The 24307-nt window shown below is 42.1% G+C and overlaps 1 long non-coding RNA gene across 1 annotated transcript; it reads left to right on the top strand.

Annotated features, from left to right (window-relative positions):
• The first annotated feature begins 537 nt into the window (after positions 1-537).
• On the top strand, positions 538-14385 carry LOC135362513 (uncharacterized). Its single transcript, XR_010407315.1, has 3 exons — positions 538-729; positions 13268-13320; positions 14128-14385. It is a non-coding gene; the product is annotated as an uncharacterized LOC135362513 (long non-coding RNA).
• The last annotated feature ends 9922 nt before the right edge of the window (positions 14386-24307 follow it).

Below are 24307 nucleotides of genomic sequence, written 5' to 3'. Positions count from 1 at the left end.
AAGAAGTCTGTGACCCAGAAAAGGGCCCTGACCCACCAACTATACTGGCATCCTGATCTCAGATTTCTAGCCTCCAGACTGTGAAATAAATTTCTGTAGTGTATAAACCACCCAATCTGTGGGACTTTGTTATAGCAGCCTGGATGGACTAAGACAAATCCTTTTCCTATTTTTATAAAGTACAAAGTTGAGAAAGTCCTCCAAGATGGGAAAGCTAGGATGGTACCTCCTTTTGCAGCTTTTTCCTTAACTGGTCTTGTTTCCATTGGAATGTGTTCTGTGGAATGAGAAGCACTATGCTAGCAACCACAGGCCCCCAAATGCAGGGGACAAAAGTTCTCCCTGCTGGTTAGGGGAGATGGTGTAAGCATAAATTACTAAAATACTAGGAAGGATTTGTCACCATTTCCTTTTCCCAAAGTGTCTCTCTTACCATATTATCCTGGCCAATAGCATTATCATCCTTATCATTTTTCCAGCAGGATTGAGGGAATTCCCACGCAACTGGCTCAGCTCCCATTCCCTCATAACCAAGGACACGTCAAGTCTGGTTGTTTTTACCTTCTTCAAATATCTTGCATCTGTTCCTTTTTGTTCCCATTGCCGAGTCTTTAGTTCAGGGAGAAACCACCCTCACATATCTCGGTGACTCCTTCAGCAGCTGACTGGCCTCCATGCCTCCCGTTTTAACCAACTCCAACAACTTATCCAGCATCGCCTTTATAAGAGGTAAGTCACATCATGATTTTCCCCAGTTAACACCCTTCAGTCAGCATGGCTTAGGAGCCCTGGATCATCTGACCTCTGGGCTTGCAAGTTAAGTCTTTGCTGTCTGGGCTGCAGCCTAGACCTGCCATTCATGGAAAGTCTATTTGTCTCTCTGTCTCTCTCTTGCCTCTAAGCCTTCGTACATGTGGTTACATCCTGGATAATTCTAACAAATGTTTTTTGCTCTCATCTTATAAGTGGCTTCTTCTGGAACTGTACTCGACTCCTGCAATATTAGGTTAGGACCCTCCCATACAATCCTTTTGTATTTTTTTATTTAGCCTAATTATCGCCCCTAACTCTCTCTACAACAATTATCCCATTATGCAGGTGCTCTCATTGGCTAGACTGTATGCTCATAGAGTCAAGTGCTATGGTCATTTCCAATATTTACCATCACCTAGCACAGGGCATTGCCAATAATCACGATGGTTGAATGAATGGGTGAATGGGAGCAGATGCATTGGCAGTGTCCTAAGAGCAATGTGGATGAAATGCTAACTCAGCATAAGGATGACTATTTCCTACTGGGGGTGAGGAGGGGTGGGCATGTGGTGCCTCATGGGTAGGATGGGGGGGCAAACCCAGAGGTTTCAGTGAAATAGGAAGGGCGCGTTCAGTGGTCAGTCAGGAATGTGGAGATAGACAAGAGGTCTAGACTTGTGATGTCAGCACTTATTACCCCTGGAGGGTAATAATGCTGCAGAGTAAGTGAAGTATTCATGGCAGAGGGGAAGCGGGTCAACATCTAGTTGCGAAATACCTAAATTCATCAAGTGGGAGGGGAGAGCGTGCAGAAGAGAAGACAAGAACTGATAGTAAAAAGTAAGAGACATGTGCGTGTCGTTGAAGCCAAGGGAAGAGGAGTGGTGAAGAATTCAGAACATACTATCAGTACAGTGATCAGAAAACAGAGGGAGAAATACTGGAGGGGTAAAAGAGAGCGGGGGGAGCGGTGGGGATAAAAATACGGATTCATTTTGAGATGGAGGGAAGGCTAGTACTATCTTAATATAGCACACCTTTTCTTTCTGTAAAGTAGGAAGTAAAATTATTTGACAAAGTTCAAGTTTGAGGGGAGTGTACAAGGCTCTGAGAAGTTACCAGAAGTGTTGATGGGGAGGCCATGGAGCTGAGTGTCCTGTTGATGACCAGCAGTAGACCCCATGGAGGCGGACTGCATCAGCTACGGCAGAGCCATTTGCATGGCTCGCCAGCAGGTCACTGGTCCTGGTGGTTGAGGGGACAATCCAGGGGCTGGTCAGCCTGAGTTAGGGCAGGTCCAGGAGGCCAGGCCCATAGCCCAAAGGGGTTTGCTCAAGAGCCACAACTTTATATAACAATGTACCCATGTGCTAGTGGGTGAGGACAAAAGAGTTCTAGGAAAAAGTATTACTTAATGTTTAAATCAAAATAATGAGGTATTCTTCTATTTTCAACATTTTTTATTAATGTGGGCTGGTTCATTTCCACAACTGTTTGCCTTCTTAGAGAAAGCATCATTCCTGTTGTAATTCTTCCTGTTACTGGTTTGTATTCATCTGCCTCGCTGTGCTATCAGTATGTGTTGATAATGTGCATTTTATAAGTCTTTCAGCAATGTATGTTGGTTCTTCTGGTCTCCAAGGTATTATACTTAAATGTGATATGTTAACTATGCAACTCAATTTTATTCCTATGGAAAACACGTCCGATACACATTTCCTTGCAATTTAATGTTCTCGAAGCATATTTGTGACCCAGCGTGCTTCTTTATGTTGACATATTGTTCATCGAGTTTCATTAGTCAGATGATATGTCACATCACATATGGAACATGAGGAAAAGTGACATTAATGACAATCTGGTGACATTCAGTACTCTGCAACACATCAGGTTAAAAATAAAGCAGGAAAAAAGGTCTTTCTTATTTTCAGTAAGGTCTTCCTTTTTTCTTTTCTTTCTTTTTTTTTTTTTACTCTTGAAAGAGCTGCTATGTGTTTGGATCAGGCAGTGATGATTATTGGGGAGGTTTTGTGGGTAACTGGTGATGTAGATATCAAGACCCCTGCATTTGTAGGGGAAGAGAAGGGGGATTTCTGCTGACGTGTTCACTGCTTCTCAGACCTCGAGGTGTCCAAACCACTCGAGGATGACACCTCATCCTGTGTGTGTCAGCTTGTCTGGCACTCGGCTTAACAGAGGGCTGGTGCCACGAGAGGTAGGGCCACCCCAGACCAGAGCAAGGTTGTTCCACTGAGCACAAGCAAGGAAGACAAGCGTGAGTTCACAAAGAAATCCCTGGCACATGGAGTATGGGCTTTCTTTAATGTGAGGGCTCCAGTCTCTGGGATCAAGTGAAGCAAACCAACAAAGCATGGAGACTTCAGCTGCGGGCTACCCAGTCCCAGAGTCAGAGTGCGGGGAAGTAAAGGACTTCTGGAACATCTTCCTGGAGAGGACATTCAGTTCAGTACAGAGACCCCAGACTCTGGGGACCCCGTGGGAAAGAGCTGCCCCTGAATGAATGAATGAATGAATGCACTATCATCCAGAGGATTTCTGTGTAAAAGAACATGACATCTGGCTAACTGGAGATTGGAAAGTGAGTGAAAAGAATAGAACATTATATTCTGAATGTAAGTCAACCCCTTAATTTTCAGGTTGTGTTTAAGAAAATGCAGAAGTAAATTGAGCTCTGCATTTAAAATGCAGGTATACTGTAATTTTCTACTTTTTAAATCCATGTACCTCATTCTGATACTGTATTTATATTCATCACAATGTGGTTTGGACAGCCTTTAAACAACTGGCGGTTTGGATTTCTGAATGCTGCTTTGAAGAAGCAGGTTCTTGGTTGTGTTTACTGCTCTTGACTACTGCCAAGGAAACGCTAACATGCTCCCCACACCCCTCTGCTCCTTCTTGGCGGCTGCGTCGTCTCCATCGTTTCCTCCACCTTCTCATAGGAGATGGTGATAAATGAATACTTGGATTTTTCTTCACTAGCCATGGATACCGACAGATAGGTCCACTTTATACATTCGGTTGTAGCTGCCAACCTCTGTTTTCCCCTTTTCTTAGAGATTAGAGACTTGAGATGAAGAGGGACAGGAATCAAATCATAACCTGGAGGTCCCTGCGCCTTCGTGAAATTGGTGCTTGTGTCAAGGCCCTGTGGTTTGTCACTAATGCTTTGGTTCCATTTTGAATCTCTATAGTCACGTGCAAGTCATCTGGGGGGAGTTAGTTCAAAATCATGCTTGTCTCTTTACATTTTGTTTGTTTGTTTAACATCTGCTTCTTGTTGACAGCCTCTTTGATGGCTACAGACACCACAAGAACAATAAAAACGGTTTTTAGGGGGAAAACTTAGGCCACAATAATATGTAATTTAATTGATTATAAGCAGAGAAATTATAGACTCAAAACAAATACTAAGCTAGAAAAAATAATATTGTGTACTTCTGTGGTTTGTGCTATTCCATAGCTGAGTTCGAGCGTTGCATTATCAGAACCTCTGAGTCGTCCTCCCCCGGGTATGCTTGTTCTCTAGGGTCGCCGTAACAAATTACCACAACCTGGGGGGTAAAACGCCGGACAGAGTTCAGGAGGCTGGAAGTCTGCATCAGTGTTATGAGGGCCATGCTCCTGCAGGAGAGAATCCTTGCTTTGTCTTCCGGACGCTTGCCGGTAATCCTTGGCATGCAGGGGCTTGTGCTGCCTCCCGTCCGATCGTCCTTTCCTTGTCATGTGGCGTTCGTTCCCCGTGTGTCTCTGTCTTCCTGTAGGGACACCAGTCACACTGCAATCAGGGTCCACCCCACTCCAGTGGGACCTCATCTTAACTAACTACCTCTGCAATGACTCTATTTCCAAGTAAGGTCACATTCTGAGGCTTGGGGGTCAGGATAGGGGGACACGATTCAGTCCACGGCACTGAGTGCTCTGCTCGTCCATCCCTATGAGCAACAGACCTAGGAGAGAGCAGGTTCCACTTACCCTACGACATGCAAGCTCTCACTGAGCCTGGCAGGTATCCACATCTGCCACAGTTCTTGATGGACCCTAGGGTCCACTGGTGTCAAGATCTTTTGATTTCCAAAATAACCGAAGTCACTGAGTTCAGAAGAGTTTATGGAAAACTAATAAGTGCATAGTGGATAGACTTGTTTATAAGTTTACAAAACAGTTAGACTAGACATGCAGGTAAAGACTCACTTATCCTCAAACCTGGGGGCAAGTCCTATTCATTCCCTGTCCTTTTCTCCTTCGCCATGGGCAGGTGGAGGCTGTCCAGGTCTCCCGCTTCCTGGCCTCTCCTACACCGACTGCGCAGCCTCCCCCACTCCTGCTTGCTTCTTGGTGCTGGCTAGGAGGGGGGGACCTAGAAACTGGTTGCGAACAATGTTCCCACCCTAACTACCTCTTCTTTCTGCCATCCTGACTCTTCCCTTTCATCCAGCTATACCTTTCTACTTTGGGCAATGTCAAAACCATGCTGACTGCAGAACAGGGGACATGTGCTGACCTTCCCCTCACCAGGACCACAGGTTCTGTTCACTTAGAGCTAGTGTTCAGCGTTCCTTCCAAGAAAACTAAATAAAACACAAGCAAAGCATAAAACAAAACAACAACCAGATAAATTTATTTATTTATTTTTAAGATTTTTATTTATTTATTTGACAGAGAGAGACACAGTGAGAGAGGGAACACAAGCAGGAGGAGTGGGAGAGGGAGAAGCAGGCTTCCTGCCAAGCAGGGAGCTTAACATGGGGCTCGATCCCAGGACCCTGAGACCATGACCTGAGCCAAAGGCAGACGCTCAACGACTGAGCCACCCAAACGCCCCATATTTTTTTTTAAGATTTATTTATTTATTTGAGAAAGAATCTTCAAGCAAACTCCCTGCTGAATGTGGTGACCTAGATGGGGCTTGATCCCAGGGCCCCAAGATCGTGACCTAAAGTGAAATCAAGAGCCAGCCACTTAACCGACTGAGCCACCTAGACACCCCAACAACCAGAGAAATTTAAAATATGACTATTTCTCTTCTTTATGCACAGATCTATAGGATACTGGGGAAGGGGTTTATAGTTGTTGTGACTAGGGTTAGGTCTTTTAAGGACTTCTTGTCCTCGGTGAGTGAGCTCTATCTGCTATGTCGAGGTACACTGGGACAGATATGAACTTGCCACCATGGGTCATGGGCTTTCACTTGCCCAAGATAGGGCCAAAGGAACAGAGCAGGTGGCTGACTCTCACTGCAAAGGTGAGTTGGGACTGGCCAAGGGGATGTCTATAACCCCAGTCAGAGTGTAGCCAATGTGGCCAGCATTGGCCAGAATGAGGTCAGAGGTTCCAGGAAGTGAGAACTCAGTAAGGAGAATCCAGGGCTGGTGGACCTCAGAATAGGTCAGGGTCACTGGTAGTTCTTCCTCACTGGGCTGTTTTGCTTCTAGGGTTGACCAGCACCCAGTGGAGCCCCTGCTGTTCCTAATGAGGAGCAATGGGACATCTGGGCAGTATTGGGATGGGAGAAGCTACATCTTGGGGTACGGTATAGGATTTTAGTATTATACACCCAAAACGTTCCAGTGTCAAAAAAAAAAAAAAAAAGATTTTTAAAGGTGGTTCACAGTTCACTGGGAGTGCCAGAGCCACCTCCAGGAACAGTGCCCGAGCTCATTGCAGGGACTTGTTGTAGCAGCCACGGTCCCTGTCCCTTGGCTTCAAAGATCTCAGGAGGGAAGTGTAGACACACCTTAAAACATTGCCTCCAGGGCGCCTGGGTGGCTCAGTCGGTTAAGCGACTGCCTTCGGCTCAGGTTATGATCCTGGAGTCCCGGGATCGAGTCCCACATCAGGCTCCCTGCTCAGCAGGGAGTCTGCTTCTCCCTCTGACCCTCCCCCCTCTCATGCTCTCTCTTTCTCTCATTCTCTCTCTCAAATAAATAAATAAAATCTTAAAAAAAAAAAAAAAAAGAAAAAACATTGCCTCCATACCTGTCAGTTGGTGGGTTCCTATGCTTGTTGTGGCCTCTACCTAGCTCCCTTTCCTTTCTGATTGGGGACACCCACGTCACTGACAAACACACATGCCAGCCTATGAGGTTTTGGGCTTCTGCTTTGTGAAGGTGGGATGGTGTTGTAGCTAAAATTAAGGGAGAGTGGACAAAGACGTTGGGTCCCAAAGATGAGAATCATCCTCTGCAGGGGCCCCTCCCCACCACCCCTACTGGTTGCATGACTGTTTAAAATTGCTGCTATCCATTTCAGGTTGGTCTGGGAACTGAGGCCTCATTCATGGGCACTTTTAAAAGCAGAGATAGAGAGAAAGAGGTGTGAATAACTTTGGCACCTCATAACTACTGCCATAGGATAGTACAGGTAATCCCTGATTTATGAGAGTCTCAGTGCCAGAGTGAATTTGTGATTGAATTATTTAACATCTAAATTTATTTTCTTATAGAAACAAAAATATACAAGGCACACGTTTCCTTAGCCAGCCCAGATATATTCATCTAAGCCACAAACTGACAAGACAGAGTTATTAATACTAATCAAATCATAAGATCTATATTTATATTATAAACACGTATAATGTAGTTATGCTGTAGTTATGTTATATTATTTTATTCTCTGTTTATATTCTGGGCCAATCCCAATCAGCAGCTCAGATTTCTAGGGAAGACTTGTTGCTCAGTGTGAGTGAGATGAAGAGACTCTGGTGCACACACCCACCTCCGCTCCGTGACCTGCTGATGTTGCTGCTCCTCTGGGCTGAGTTCCCCCCGATCTCCATATGACACAGCTGCCTGCTAAGAGTAGGGCGGAAGTGCCATAGTCCTTATGAGACAAGCCTGACGATGTGGGCTGGAAGCTCAGAGCAGGCTTCCTAGACAAAGTGCTGCCTGCAGAGAGCTCAGGCGGGTGAAAGGGCCATGCCAAGAAGTCGGTGTACAAGGGGAGGCACAGCAAGTCCTCTCTGTGATGGAACCGCCCTGCCTTGTTTGTTGCTACCTTCAAGACCTGGCACAGGGCCTGGCATCTAGTAAGCACTCAGTGTGTAGTTTTTGAATGAATTAACAGATTTTTTTTTTCCCCTTTTGGTATATTCTTACTTTGGATATTTTGGGATCATTATGAAATCAACTGTAACCATGTATCTACCAGCCATTTTCTCTATAAGCGACATCTTAGACATTTTGGTGTAGACATTTTGGTGTGGATGAGGTCTTTCTCAGGAAGCAGAGTGAGGGACAACTGAAAGTATGAGCTGGAAGTCTGGGTCTACTGGATGTTACTCACACTTGAAATATAAAACCAGTGAAGGGAAATGCAGGGAAAACTAACGTAAGAATTTTCATGGAAGCAAGCAGGGACACCACAGTGCCCAGAGGTGGTAAGTGCAAGTTACAGCCTTGGGATTCACTGCGGCAACAGGAACTATAGGCCACCCACTAACCCTCTCTTAATATGTCCCCTGAAATGGTGACCAACCATCCTTGTGGGGATGTCATGCAGGATAAAGTGAGATTACTTCAAGTGGATTCGAAAGAAGCAAGGGGTGGACTGTAATTGATATTGCCAGTGCTTCTCGTGGATTCCTGAGTGCCTTCCCTATGGGCTCTTTTCCAGCAGGGGATGTTGTGCCTTCAATGACCACTATCTACAATACTTCTTTGGACGACTGTCCTTAGTCTGCTGGGACCATTTTGACTGTATGTGCAGATAGCTGGAAGTACCTAGGAGTTTATGTTCCCTTGATGCAGAACTTAGCTAATGACTGCGATGTACAAGAGTATGAAAATCCATTCCCTTTGCCTTAGATCAAGACAACCATTAGGTGTAATTTACACTTCCTGATCATCCTAGGGATCAGGCTGATGCTACTGGCTGCAAGATTTTGCCTGAAATCATACCCTTGCCTGGCCTTTCCCTATCCTACCCTGCTTTGTTCACTCTCATCAGCTTCCCTGGGACCACTTCCCTCACAAGCGGATCATTGCTTATGTGGTCTTATCTCAAGTTCTGCTCTGGCAGGCATGATCTTAGCCAGAATGTAAGATCCCAGGAGGTTGAGATAGTTTCTTATAATGCTTGGTTTTCTAGTCATTGCATGCAGCACACACATAGACAAAGTAGACCACATTAGAGTCTCAACAAAATTATTGAATCACTTTAATAAACTGTAAGTGATTATATACCTATATATAATTTACAGAAAGTGAAATATTTGCTTATTAAAACTGAAATATAATTTGCCCCTTTTTTTTGCAAAATTATGGGAAGCTCTTCTTTTTTTGAAATCTTCATTTTATTTTGACATTTCCAGCATGATTCAGATACTACTCATTATGAAGGGTCCATCACATTCTTGTTAAGGTGAAGAATGACACATAAAGAATACCTTATGGCAATAAAATTTATTTTTAAAGTAAAGTTTGATTTTCAAAGATCTCCCAGCATACAAATGAATTTCCCTTTCCTCTTGGCTATCATAATATTCACAGGAAATTACAATAAGATGAATCATTCACATCAGTCAGAAACTCATGATTTTAAGATCTCATACAATGCCTCTGATAAGATAATGTATAAGGAACGAACATAATTGAAGTAGCAGACAAGACTCTCTTTGATAAAGATGACAAACCCTCACATTGCAAATATGGAACCCATCATTCACCGTGCCATTTCTCATCCCAAACATACTTAAAAGGTATGTTCCTGACTTACTTTTGTTTCAATGGTACATCTGGGTGATGAAACAGAAGCTGACCTTCTGAAAACACGGTGGTTTTAGAAAGCAATATGGAACAGAAATGGTTTTGGAAAGGCAGGTGCACTACTAAGTATAAGGAATGCCAAACATGGGCCATGTGGAGAAGTAGGTAAATGTTGAGAGATGTTCATTGGCAGAATTTTTATGAATGCTGTCATAGAGTTCTCTGGCCTCCTGGGGTCTGTGCACATAGGAGTTTGTCACTTCCTGGCCCCTCTGTGACCGGGTATCATCACATGATTAGTTCTGGTCAATGCAGTGTGAAGAGAATGCTCCCTTGAACTTGATTGGAGCACTTGCTCACCTGTGTGGACCCCCAGAGCTCTCTCCCCTTCTACTGTGGTGGTGGGTGTTTGAGATTGTGTCAGCCTGCTGTGGAAAGGGGGAAATAAAATGAGTATGGCCCCACCTTGCACCTATGAAAAACATATCATGTGAGTAAGAAATAAAACTATACCGTCAAGCTATTGAGACAATGAGATTATGTCTACAGAATACCAGCCCATCCTGCCTGATAGGAAAGGGGATGTTTACCTTCTATTTTCCTTCTGACCACCCTTTCTTCCACAGCTCCTTAGCCCTCTACAGCTTCTCCAATCAGTCTTCCGGGCTCCCACAGGTCCTGTCTCTTTTTTACCCAACCAAAGCACATTGAGAAATTAATTCACACCAAGGCACGGTGAGACTTAATTTGAGGCTTTTTTTTTTTTTTTAAGCAGGGAAAAAAACTTAAGGTACATAAGTAAATAATGGATAGTGAAGATTCAAGACTGAAAAAATGTGGCGAAAAATTCTGGTATTGTTGCAAAAGTCTCTGTACAATCCTTAGGATACTGTTTCTACCATAAGCCCCAGGACAGCATTGGGATTAAAAGCATGGGCTCTGGATTAGACAGAACTAGTCTCAAATCTTCTATCAGTGTTTTGACATTAGCAAAACTATATACATTATCTAGTTCTCAGTTTCCTCACCTATAAAATAGGGTGACTACATGGAACTTATGGTTGTTGGTAAGATTTCATGGAATTAGTGGCTAAACACTTTGTTGAGTATCTAATAGTAAACTATGAATCAATCTTTTTTATTATTACTCTCACTATTATTCTCCACATAACTAGCTTTCTGCTCCTTTGTCTGGTTAGAAACTTACAGGGTGTTGTTGTTAATATTTTTATTAAATATTTTAGGAATGTCCCTTCTTCCCCAGTGGTAATACTGAGTTCCCTTATCCTCATTCTTCTCCTGTTCTGAAGAGGAGAATCAATCCTATGCTTTTTAATCTGTAGTCTATATGCCTTATATTTGCATTATTATTTTTTTTCTTCCATAGAGGACTGAAGACATTGCCCCTATGTCCCCTGGTCATCCTCAGCACTCAAGCTGATGACACAGTTTCTCTGGTCACAAGATGGCTCACTGTGGTGTTACTCAGTTTTATGCCATCCACTAGCCAGAAAATGAATCCACACAAGAATCTGAGAAGGAAGACAGTTTCCATTCCATTCTAAATGTATCTATACTTCACATCTGCTCTACTTGACCCTGGATGTGTGCCCACAGGATGGAAGAGTAAGCGGAATCAGGCTTGATTTTCATGGAGATTCAAAGTGATTCTAACACTAGGGTTAAGATTTTAAACATGGGGGGAGATTGTGGAGGGTTTCAAATTATCAAAACTCAGACTGTGAGTCAGAAAAATCAAGGTTTACTCTCTCTTACTGGCTTTGTAACCTTGAGTAATTCAATTCTGTGAGTTTGAATTTCTTTACATTTTTACATGGAATAATATTTGTCTTACAAATATTCTAGGTTTTCTTGGGTATCAAATGGTATAATATTTTGGAGTACCATGCAAATTAGGCAGTTATAATAACACTTTTATTTCTAGGGGAGCTCACATTGTATGAGCAGCAAGAGGATGTTGGGTTGGGTGTGGTTAGAATCATGTGAATTCTAAGTCCCATTCTGGTTGTTTCAAGTCAGAACATTAATCACTGTTTCTAAAAGTTTTAAATTTAATTTAATCATTTTCTATTAAAACAACTCATTGTCACAGGCTCACAATTTCCATGGACAATTTTTTTTTCCCCCAGTGGTTCCTTCTTTCAGATATAAGAGTTGCTCTTAACCAGTGAACTGAAAACCCATATAATGTTGGAAAGCCTCACAAGGGAAGAAATGGGACCACTGTGCATATTTGAGGAGTATTTTCAAATTAAAATATCACTGAAACTTATTTTAAAAAGCAACAGATGAGTTTATTGTCCTCTTTACTGAGGACTGCCACACTCTAAAGTGACTTTCCTTTTACAAGAAAGGTTTTTTAGTTTCTGTGTGTGTGTCTAGAATGTTGGCCAAACCACAATTGAAATCCATGAGAGACTATTCTTTTATTATGACCTAATTCAACACAGATTTAACTAATCTAAAGCCTTTTTTTTTTTTTTTGGTTTGTTTTTCAGAACAATCCTAATAAATTTGCACCCAAGCCAAACACTTCTGTGTTTTTAGTCGAACAGTGGTGAAATATTCTCTCCAAATTGGCAGGGGCCTGTGATGACAACATAAGACCCTGGCTAAGGGGACATTAGCAATGGTCGTGGGAGCTTGTCTTTCATAGGACTAAAGATGAAAGCAGAGGATTTCTCAGCTGTAGCTTCTTGTTGAAGACCAAACAGAGACCAAGGGGCATCTCTGCAGCAATGTATGATTGGTGATGAAGAAAAAATCAGGAAACAACAGCTTAATGCCCATCCCTCAAGGGGAGGCTGGGCGATCATCCCATGATATCCATGGACGCAGTAGATGGGCCATGCGTCCCCACCCACCCCAGAGTTCCCATGCTTGGTTGGAGGGAGCGTCACAAAGGCCAAATGGATTCTTAGCATATTTTACAGTATTTTTGAAACAAGTTTCCTTTTTCATTCCCAGTCAATCCGAGCTCTTTGTATATATTTTTCCTTCGTCCCAAAATCTTTCTGGAAGGGCTGCTGGGGGTGAGTTCACAGGTCAGTTCTTTTCCTGATTTTCTTTCCATTCTCATGTATTTGGAGCGTCCTTCAAACTTCCAATTTGAATGGAAATAGAGCTGGGCAGCTGGGATGTTTGTATTGCCCACAAGAATGCCCAGCGCAGCGTCTGCTGTGTCAGACCTGGTACATCACAGTGGTCTCAAACCTACAGAAGGAAACTGGCTAAAGCTAGCCTCCTCCAAGTGCAGTGTGGTGGGTGAACGTCAAAAGTTCATTTGCCCAAATCCACATCCTAAAAGAGTTTGCACCCTTGAAGACACAACCCACCCCATCAAAAACAGAAAACGCTAAAGAAACATAAGATGCAAAGTCATCAAAATAATGTTCATATTATTTTCACCAAGAAAATAGCATCTTTACTTGCTGGTCAGTTTAATCATTTAAGGTTAGAGGCATGGAGTTAGGAAAATAAACTTGAACCCTGGCATGGCCGTGGTTCTGCCAGTCTTGTGGTCAAGGTGAGCCCCATTTTTCATGGCTCTGGGTGGACACAACCCCGTTCCTCTCCAGCCCTCTGACTCAGAGTCCCTATTTGCCTCCGTTCATTGTCTTTTCATCTGACCCCAAAACACCTTTTAAAGCATTGCTACAAAAAGTAGGCATTGATGTTTTTATTTCTGTTTGTTCACCACAGTATTTGTCGTCTTCATATTCCCGCCAAAATTAAAAGAATAATTTCTTATTCTGGGACTTTTGCAGGGACCAAGCCTGGCCATGCTGGAAGACAACCGCATGTTTGTGAAAAACATGAAGTGAGTGGAGATCATGGCTGAGGAAAGAAGGGAGGACCCTGAGGGTAGCAGCAGGGGAAAAGGGGACATTTTTTTTCAGATTTACAAGGGGCCAAAACCCATGTGGCCAGGAGCCATGCCTTTTTGGAGTGGTGCCTAGCACATGCTAAGGCTTATGGGCACGGATGCTCAATTTGCTTTGGGAGGCTGGCCCAGCCCCGGCATTTCTGCTCTGAAAGCAGCTCCTGGATGGCTTGGCATGGGCAACACAAGGGACTAGAGCATCCCAGGGGAGCATCCTGGACGGGGTGTAGGTGGGGAGACCTCGGGATGGCCAGGCGGAGCATCCTGCCTGCCATCCTCAGAGTTCTGTATACTCTGACATTTGGACAGTGATTGCATACTTTTCACACATTCTGGTTTTTTTCTGATCAAAAACGCATGCATATCCACCTAAAATTCATGATATATTTGAAAAAAACTGAAAATTAGAGAACAATTGAAAAGTCATTATGAGTCTCACTTAGAGACAGTGAGGGTTAGCATTTGGGTGTATTTCCTCCTAGTCCATCATTCCATACATAATGTATATAAGTCTATCTATCTATCTATCTATCTATCTATCTATCTATCTATCTAGCATCTAGCATCTAGCATCTATCTCTTCATAAGTGAGATCACACTACTGAAATCCATCTTCACATAAGATAATAACAAGAACATTTTTCCTTTATTAAAAATAGCTACCATTGGCAGCCATATGATATTCCATTATATGATTTTAGTTAACCTATGTTTCTATGATACCTTTTTCGGCTCTTATTGCAGGTGTGTGGATGTCCCGCCAAGAGCCTAAGGAGCCAGCCACACTTCACTTCCACAAAGGACTGAGTACTTCACTCAGGGTCCAGACTGCAGTTCTTAAAGAGGGGGATGGTCTGTCACAGGTGGCATCTTTCCCTTGGGTTTCCCTCTTTACCTGCCGTGGACCCGTGCTCAGGTTGTGGGACAAAGGGGACTGTGGTAGAGCCTTAACAGAAAGGTTTCACATGTGGCTCTGTAAGACCTGGATAATAAAGTATAATCCAAAATGGTAAAGATGATCCTATTTCCTACTTCTCCTTAGCACTCCTCCCAGCCATGACCCCACGGCACAATAGTACCTAAGAGGTCATTCTCTTGCCCACAACAATGCCCAGCGCAGTGTTTGCTGTGTCAGACCTGGTACATCACAGCAGTCTCACACCTACAGGATGAAACTGGCTAAAGCTAGCCTCCTCCAAGTGCAGTGTGGTGGGTGAACGTCAAAGGGCAGTGGCGGACACAGGAGCACAGAGTGGGCATAGCCGTCTCAACCAGCAGCCACCCCCAGCTGAAGCAGGACACCTGGTCAGAGGACAGGGATGCTGGCAGGAACCTCAGTAGCCAAGAGAGTAGAGTTGAGACAACTCTTGATACCTGGAAAATGTCTTAAGGAGGTTCCAGAGAAAAGGGACAGATATAGATGCATACAGATAATTGAGTAGATGAGTTCAGAAAGCAAATGAGAGATGCCACTTAGGACTCCCCAAAATAATGGGGATAGATTTTGCTCATCACTAGAATTCTGCATTAGCATGAGGACTTGGATCAAAGATGTATGAATTAAATAAATGGCTCTGAAATGAACATCTTTGCGTAGACATTTGATACTTTCAGGTGCATTCTTAGGAGTAAAATTATTGGGCCCAAATAATGTATTTATTTAAGGCTCTTGCTTCATCTTATTGTTTTCCAGAAAAATACCCATTTACAGATTTCCAAAATTTTGAGAGATTTTCGTTTTGTTACACCCTCGCTAGCCCTGGCAGCAGGACTGGGAGAAACAGACAAAAGGGAGAATCTAAACGTGATGTTAGCAGGAAGCAGAAAGAGGAGAGCAAGCATGAGCTGAAGTCCTGGGAAGGGGGTGGAGACCAGCACCAGGACCCACTGACCCAGGGGACAAGGTTGGCGGTGGCTCACTGGTGTGGTGTGGGCTCACCGTGGTGGGCAAGGGGGCCTGAGTGGAAAGGATGTGAAAAGCTAACCTGTCATAGAAAGTATGTACCCCTACCCTTATTTGCACTGGAGTACAATTTCTTAATTATTCAGAAAATGTCTAAAATCAGATACAATTGAAATACTTTGTGTACGCAGTAAATTTGCAGAATGAGCATCCGCTTTGGACATACCTGATTATGTTTTGTTTCCTATGGCCGCCATAACCGATCACCACAAACTCAGTGCCTTAAAACAGCAGAAGTTTGTTCCCTCTCAGTTCTGGAGGTTAAAAGTCCAAAGTCAGCGGTGTTGGTAGGCTCAGGTGGAAAATCCTTCCCTGGCTCATGAGACTCCTGATGGTTCCCGGCAACCCTTGGCCATCCTTGGCCTTTGGGGCCCTTTTTACAAGGACACCAGTCACTGGATTAGAACCCATCTCAATCCAGTCTGACCTCATCTTAGTTTGATGGCATCTGCAAAGATCCTATTTCCAAATAATGTGGGTTAGGACCTCAAAGGGTCTGTGGACGTGGGGCACACTGCTACTCAGTAAGACTATATGTACATATTTCCTTCATTTAGAGAATAATACCACGTTATTTATATCGGTGTAAAGTCTTCGTAGGTAGGGTCTCCTTCTTTTAAAAATATGAAAATATTTCAGTAGGAGCTCATATTACACACGTGCAAGAAAATCTCCTTACATGCAGCCCAATAATCAATGATAAGATAGGTCCTTTTTTATCACAACTAGTATTTTTATATATTTTATTTCTACCTATTTTTATAGAAACTCTTACAAGGAATAAGGAGGGTCTGTATATTGTGTTCTAAGCCACACTCAGCAGAGTGCTGTGCGCACCTGGGCTTTTATTATAAATTTTTAACACCATGATAAAAACTAGTTCCAACAAGGCATGCAGTTATTTTCCTCTCATGTTCACGTTGCCGATTCTGCATGGTGAGCTGCAGACGCGTCCCTCATGTTTCTGTTGTTGTAAGCTTCCTTTGGCTTTCTGCATTTTTCCACGTTGATTCTTACCTTTTTCTCCCCATCTGCCCATGTGTCGCACCCACATTTTCTTGCACAATGCATGCTTTATCGCACTCCCATAGATGATCCTTACCTTCCCTGGCAACTCCATCGTGCACGTTATTGGGCTATGGGGCTGGGAGACAGCTCTCATGGGATTTGCAACTCTGAATCCCAGGCAAGCGTGTGGGCGACCGGTGGCTTCGCCCCACAGCCCTCGGTCTTCTCCCGCCTGTGACAACCGGCTGCTTCCAGCTCTCGTTCTCCCCTTTGTCTGTTTGGACAGTCTCTCTTGGAGAACACAGCGTGACAACCATTTCTGGCTGTCAATAGGGGGAGATGACCCGCCATCACTCTCTCCTCTTTGTCTTTCAATAGACACTATCCTTACAGTTGGTTGCAAGCACGTTTTACTCCATTCTGGTAAGTGGGCTTTGACCTCCCCTGCCACTTTGGCCAGAACGTGCACTTGGACTGGGGGGTGGTTTTCTCACACCCCTGGTTTCCATTTCCTTCCTCCCAGCCCTCCCCTTGTGATTTTACTTGCAAATGTTCCCCGATATGCTAACTACGGTAGAGCACCAAAGAGCAGGGCGATGGTGTCCCGTGCGATCCTGAGACAATCTAACAGCTTGCTTATGCATCTATTTGGCTTGGGTGGAAAATTAGAACAGCTTTAATCTGCTCCCAGCGTCAAGCAGGGAAGCACTCCCTGGAGTGTGGGGTTGGGAGCATCACGGCAGGCTCTGATGAAGGCGGCCTGCTGTGCTTTCAATACAGGCACCGCACGCCCCTCGCAAGGAGGGTGCTGGCTCGTCTTAAAAGGAGCATGTTACATTCGAGGGGGAACCATCTTCAGGCTGAGCTGTCCCAGAGCTGAGTCGCTGCATAATGGAAAAATACAGACAGGGGATTTTTTTTTTTCTGGGTGCCCACATCAGTGTGGATAATTGAATTGAGGTTTTTAAAAATGGACACGTAATGTAATTCGGTCAGATGAGCATTTTAGATTTCAGTAATTAGTACTGAGGGGCTTGATGAAGTGTAGGAGGTAGGAGGGAGGAAAGTCTATTTTAGGAGATTAGAGTGATAAGGCCTTTGCATGTTTTTATCAGTTCATGTAGAATTTGACATATGGTAAACAGGAAAAGATAGTATTTAAAAACCCCATAAATATACAGGGTTGAAAAAAAATACCAAAGTAGAGAACGAGAATGCCTGCCAGCACCACTCCCCTTGGCTTCAGTAGTAGGGTAGCATAAAAGGGCTACATATCATTGTGAGAACCAGATCTAGTAATACAGAGAGTCAGCAACGTCAAGGCGAGCGGACATGAGGCTCTGGGTGCACGTTAATTAATTCCAGCCAGTCGTGCCCAAGTTCTCTGGCTCCATTTTGCATCTCCTCCTGGTCTCTATATTTAGAACCATGAACTTCCATAATACTACCCACTCTAAGAGAAGCCAAATTCTAGGTTGACTTGATTTGGCACATTCTTTTGTTTTATGGCTTTCTGTCAAAACCCCCAAATTAATGCAATGTTATGTTGACTGTTTTGTTTCTTAATGCAATGAAGCTGTCTTGAAATTACAGTTAGATAGAGCTTTTTAGAAATTTGCATTGACATCATAATCATATCATAATAAAATGTAATGGAGCCTCATATCTTTGCATGGACATGTCTCTTGTCAAGGTATGGCATTAAAAGAGCCTTTTATGTGATTTTTAATGTAATTTTTTCCTGAAGTATTTTTAAAAAGTGTCAAGGCAAACATAGTCATCATACACAAATAACATTTGCCTCTGTCACTTAAAAAATATCCTACTTAGATATTTGATTTGCTATGTGATGAAACAGTGTTTTGTTTTATTAAGTTTTTCCCCCAAAAGTTTGGAACCAAAAGTAAGGAGATGTGGATCATAATCCTAATTCTGTTGATACTCATTGCCACTCACTGTTCTCCAACACTTGCCCTAACTCTGAGGCTTATTGTGAGCTTCGAGAGATATTTGATGAGAAAGTGCTTAGAAAAGTTAAAAGTATTAAGAAAATATTAAACCCAGAACAAAGTATTTTTGGTAAGTGAGTAATAATGGCAGTGTAAAATAGTTCATTTTGACTGGAGCTAATTCAGTCTTACAGGAAATTCTAACTATATATCTTCCAAGTAAAAGTTTCCATCTTTCTTCAAGACAGGAAATTGTACCACGATGAAATATGGGGGAGAAAAGATTTTATTTTTAGTCTTAACCAAGTCATGCTAAAGCATTGTACTAATATTCAACAGCGTCTTCACATTGTGTGTTTATGGAAATCACTACACAGAACAGGGGGTAGAAGCAAACGCATATTCTGTATTTATTTACCTAACATGATTATAGCCAGCAGGATCATCTTTCATTCGTCCTTTTTCCTTTTTTTCTATTCTGGAAGGGGTTAGCCAAGTTTCCTTTGGTTCAAAGGGAAAAGAGCCTTCTTGCAAAGTCTTCAGAAGGATGCATCTAATATTTAGTGCCAAAGAGAGAATGAACGGGCTGTTCAACCCACTGTAGTCCTTTTGCATCATGGCAGCGATGGATGGCTAGTGATACCTGAACCAGTGTGGACCTCCACCTTGGGCCAAGGGGTGAGGGTGGAACATTCTAGACAACTCCAAGGGGTCTCATCCTCAGCACATGCCTCTCACAAGCTTCACATGTGGCCTTTCCCCCCAACTAAGTCATTTCTCAAGCAAAATAGTGTAGGTAGAACATATGATGTTCCTTTTCTAATTTCCAAATGTTTTTGAATCATTATGATTATGTGTGCAAGTTATGCATTTTGTGTATGTTGGTTGCCAGCAGGTTGTAAGAGTTAGAGTTCTAGTTGTTTTAAGATAAACAAGTGACTTGGGTCTTGAATGCTGAATGGAATCTCAGGTAATTCCATAGACCACGGAAAATCATTTTCTCTAGCTCAGGAGAAGCCTGAGGTGACCAGAAATGAACAGCTCAGGAAACTAATAGGAAGTTACTTTGGAAAGAGAAGAAAGTGATAGAAGCAGAGAAGCATCACTCATTTTGGGAGGAGGCGGGCAGAAGGAGAGGCAGGCTTCAGGGAGCAAGCTGGGCAGAGGCTACAGAGCCAGATTTGTCTCCTTGTTGATCCAGGCTGGCTGTGCGATATGATCAAGGGAGAGGGTGAACTCCAGCATCATGGAAAGTGGGAGCAGTGGAGTTTAACTGTAACAAAGAGCTCCGATCTTTGAATGATTTGCTGGACTGAATTCAGAAATATATATTTAAATGGAAAAAGCAGCTGACTTAATTTAAGATGGACACATTTTTTTTTACCCTCAAATTGTATGAATTTGATGAACATTGAAATCTTAAATTAGGAATTAGATTCTCAGGTTATATCTGCATGATATCTAAGCATCTGATCAATTCCACACATTCAAATTGGTTTGATATCTACAATTAGTTCAACAACTTATTTTGACTTGACTAGCTTGTCAGTTGTCTTTAAAAACACAGATTTGTTTTTTAACAATTAATTTGTCAATTAAAGTTGTGACTGCATTCCTCATGAGAAAACATGCATCCCTAAAATTAACATTACTCATTTATTCACAACAATCCTGTAAGTTTTAGGACCAAGCGCCCATATTGGAGCATTTATTAATTCAGAAAATGGTATTTGTTGAGGTTTGTTATATGAGGCACTGGATAATCTTAAGAGACCTATACTTATAAATCAATATTCACTCGGCAACTATGCTAACCATTTTGTACTTTTAAATTTAATTTTGAGACATTGTCAAATAATACTTTATAATTGGAAAATAGCCTATAAACCCATACATAAAATTATATTAAAATCATAGCCCATGCAAATTTTTCCAAGGATCTATCCCTGATTACTTATTACATCATTAAGAATCAACAAAATTCACTGATACCTTGATACAATTTTTAACGTTTTTGTGCATTTGTGTATATATTTTTTATTTTAAACACATTAATACAAATAGAATAGTGCAAAAAATCTCCATGTGTATCTTTCACCCATCCTCAACAACTATCCACCAGTGACCCACTCATGTCATCTATATCTTGTACCTACTCTTCTCTAAAGATTTTTTTAAAGATTTTATTTATTTATTTGTCAGAGAGTGAGAGAGAGAACACAAGCAGGGGGAGTGGCAGGCAGAGGGAGAAACAGGCTCCCCGCCGAGCAAGGAGCCTAATGAAGGACTCAATCCCTCTCTAAAGATTTTTTAAAACTTTGCCTGTAGAGGAATTATAATATTCACTCATTCTTGCCTTCCCAAACTCCTAGGAACAACAAATCTACTTTCTGTCTCTATGGATTTGATGACTCTGGACATTTTATATAAATTGAACCATAAGATATGTGGTCTTTGTGCTGGCTTCTCTCACTCAGTATGCTTTCTTTTCTTTTTTTCTTAAAAGATTTATTTATTTATTTATTTGAGAGAGAGAGAGAGAGAGAGAGAGTGAGAGTGAGCGAGCATAAATGGGAGGGGCAGAGGGAGAAAGAGAAAGGATCTCAAACAAACTCCCCACTGAGCACAGAGCCTGACATGGGGTTTGATCTCACAACCTGATCACGACCTGAGCCAAAACCAAGTGTCGGACACTTAACTGACTGAGCCACCCAGGTGCCCCAATCGCTCAGTAGGTTTTCAAGGTTCATCCACATTTTAGCAGGTGTCGGAACCTCATTCCTTTATATGGCTGAGTAATATTCCACTGTGTGGATGGAGCACCTTTTGTTCATTCATCAGCTGATAGGCATTGGGGTGTTACTACGTTTTGGCTGTTGTGATTAGTGCTGCTGTGACATTTGTATACAGGTTTTTATTTGAACACCTGTTTCTAATTCCAATATACCCATAAATGAAATTTTTGGAATTTTATACAGGATGTTTTATGCTTAAAAACATATGGTAATTCTATGTTTAACTGAAAAGGAGCCATCAGACTGTTCTCCACAGTGGCTACATCATTTTATGTTCTGGCAAACCTCGTGGAAGTTTCCAGTTTCTTCACATTCTCACCAACACTGTCTATTTCCCATTATGATTTCTTTATTATTATAACCATCCTAGTGGATGTGAAGTGGTATCTCATTGTGGTTGTGATGTACCTTCCCTGATGGCTATTGATATTGAGTCTCTTTTCATGTCATTATTGGCCATTTGTATATTTTCTTTGGAGAATTGTAGAAAGACAATTTAGATTCTTTTGTCCATTTGTCAATTGTTAAAAATGGGCAAAATGAGTCATTTGTTGTTGTTAATTAATTGATTTAAAATGGGCAAAATGGGCCATTTATTTTTGCCCATTTATCTGAAACATCTATTTAAATCCTTTCCCCATTTTTTCATTGGGTTGTCTTTTTATTGTTGAGTTTTAGGAGTTCTTTATATATCCTGGATACTTGGCCCTTACCAAATATAGAATTTGCAAATATTTTCTCCCATTCTGTAAATTGCCTTTTCACTCTTTTGGTGTATCCTTTAAAGCACAAAAGTTTTGGGGCACCTGGATGGCTTAGTCGTTAAGTGTCTGCCTTTGGCTCGGGTCATGATCCCAGGGTCCTGGGATCGAGCCCCGCATCGGGCTCCCTGCTCGTCAGGAAGCCTGCTTCTCCCTCTCCCACTCCCCCTGCTTGTGTTCCCTCTCTCGCTGTGTCTCTCTGTCAAATAAATAAAATCTTTAAAAAAAAAAAGCACAAAAGTTTTTATTTTGATGAAGTCCAATTTATCTCATTTTTTCCGCGGTTGCTTATGCTTTTGGTGTCATGTCTAAGAAACCATCGATTAATACAAGGTCATCCAGATTTATGCTTAGATCCATTTTGAGCTTATTTTTGTATGTTCTTGAAGCAGGAATTCAACTTCATTCTTTTGCATGTAGATATCCAGTTGCCCCAGCACCATCAGTTGAAAAGACTGTTCTTGATTAAAACTCTTCAAAGTGTAGGGATAGAGGGAACATATCTCAATATTATAAAAGCCATCTATGAAAAGCCCACAGTGAATGTCATTCTCAATGGGAAAAACTGAGGTCAGGAACACAACAGGGATGCCTACCTTCACCACTCTTGTTCAACATAGTACTAGAAGTCCTAGCCTCAGCAATCAGACAACAAAAAGAAATAAAAGACATTCAAATTGGCAACAAAGTAGAAGTCAAACTCTCACTCTTTGCAGATGACATGATATTTTATGTGGAAAACCAAAAGATTCCACCCCAAAATTGCTAGAACTCATACAGCAATTCAGCAATGTGGCAGGATACAAAATCAATGCACAGAATCAGTTGCATTTCTATACACTAACATTGTGACTGAAGAAAGAGAAATTAAGAAATCAATCCCATTTACAGTTGTACCAAAAACCATGAAATACCTAGGAATAAACCTAACCAAAGAGGTAAAGGATCTGTCCTCTAAAAACTACAGAACACTTATGAAAGAAATTAAGGAAGACACAAAGAGATGGAAAAACATCCCATGATAATGGATTGGAAGAATAAATACTGTTAAAATGTCTATGCTTCCTAGAGAAATCTACCCATTCAGTGCAATCCCTATCAAAATACCATTGACATTTTTCACAGAGCTGGGACAAACAATCCTAAAATTTGTATGGAACAAGAAAAGACCCCAAACAGCAAGAGAAATGTTGAAAAGAAAACCAGGGGCTCCTGGGTGGCTCAGTTGGTTAAGAGACTGCCTTCAGCTCAGGTCATGGTCCTGGGGTCCTGGGCTTGAGCCCCACATTCGGCACCTTGCTCAGTGGTGAGCCTGCTTCTCCCTCTCCCTCCGCCTGCCACTCTCCCTGCCTGTGCTCTCTCCTTCTCTCTGTCAAATCAATAAATAAAATCTTTAAAAAAAGAAAAAGAAAAAGAAAACCAAACCTGGGGGCATCACAAAGCCTGACTTCAAGCTCTATTACAAAGCTGTGATCATCAAGACAGTATGGTACTGGCACAAAAACAAACACATAGATCAAGGAAACAGAATAGAGAGCCCAGAAACAGACCCTCAACTCTATGGTCAACTAATCTTCAACAAAGCAGGAAAGAATATCCAGTGAAAAAAAGACAGTCTCTTCAATAAATGGCGCAGGGAAAATTGGACAGTCACATGCAGAAGAATGAAACTGGACCATTCTCTTACACCATACACAAAGATAAACTCAATATGGATAAAAGACCTAAATATGAGACAGCAATCCATCAAAATCCTAAAGGAGAACACAGGCAGTAACTTCTTCAACCTCGGCCGCAGCAACTTCTTGCACGACACATCTCTAAAGGCAAGGGAAACAAAAGCAAAAATGAACTTCTGGGACTTCATCAAGATCAAAAGCTTCTGCACAGCAAAGGAAACAGTCAACAAAACAAAAAGGCAACCCACGGAATGGGAGAAGAGATTTGCAAATGATGTTACAGATAAAGGGCTGGTATCCAAAATATATAAAGAACTTATCAAACTCAACACCCCAAAAAATTGAATAATCCATTCAAGAAATTGACAGAAGACATGAACAGACATTTCTCCAAAGAAGAAATACAAAGGGCCAACAGACACATGAAAAAATGCTCCACATCACTTGTTATCAGGCAAATACAGATCAAAACCACAATGATATACCACCTTACACCAGTTAGAATGGCTAAAATTAACAAGACAGGAAACAACAAATGTTGGGAAGGATGTAGAGAAAGGAGAACCCTCTTACACTGTTGGTGGCAATGCAAGTTGGTACAGCCACTCTGGAAAACAGTACAGAGTTTCCTCAAGAAGTTAAAAATAGAGCTACCCTACAACTCAGCAATTGCACTACAGGGTATTAACCCCAAAGATACAGACATAGTGAAAAGAAGGGGCACCTGCATCCCAATGTTCATAGTAGCAATGTCCACAATAGCCAAACT

This window comes from Mirounga angustirostris, unplaced genomic scaffold (genome assembly GCF_029215605.1).
Source record: "Mirounga angustirostris isolate CCGP_5_RB_7025 unplaced genomic scaffold, mMirAng1.0.hap1 SCAF_14, whole genome shotgun sequence".
Taxonomy (NCBI): Eukaryota; Metazoa; Chordata; class Mammalia; order Carnivora; family Phocidae; genus Mirounga; species Mirounga angustirostris.
This window is presented reverse-complemented; position numbering and strand designations above follow the sequence as displayed.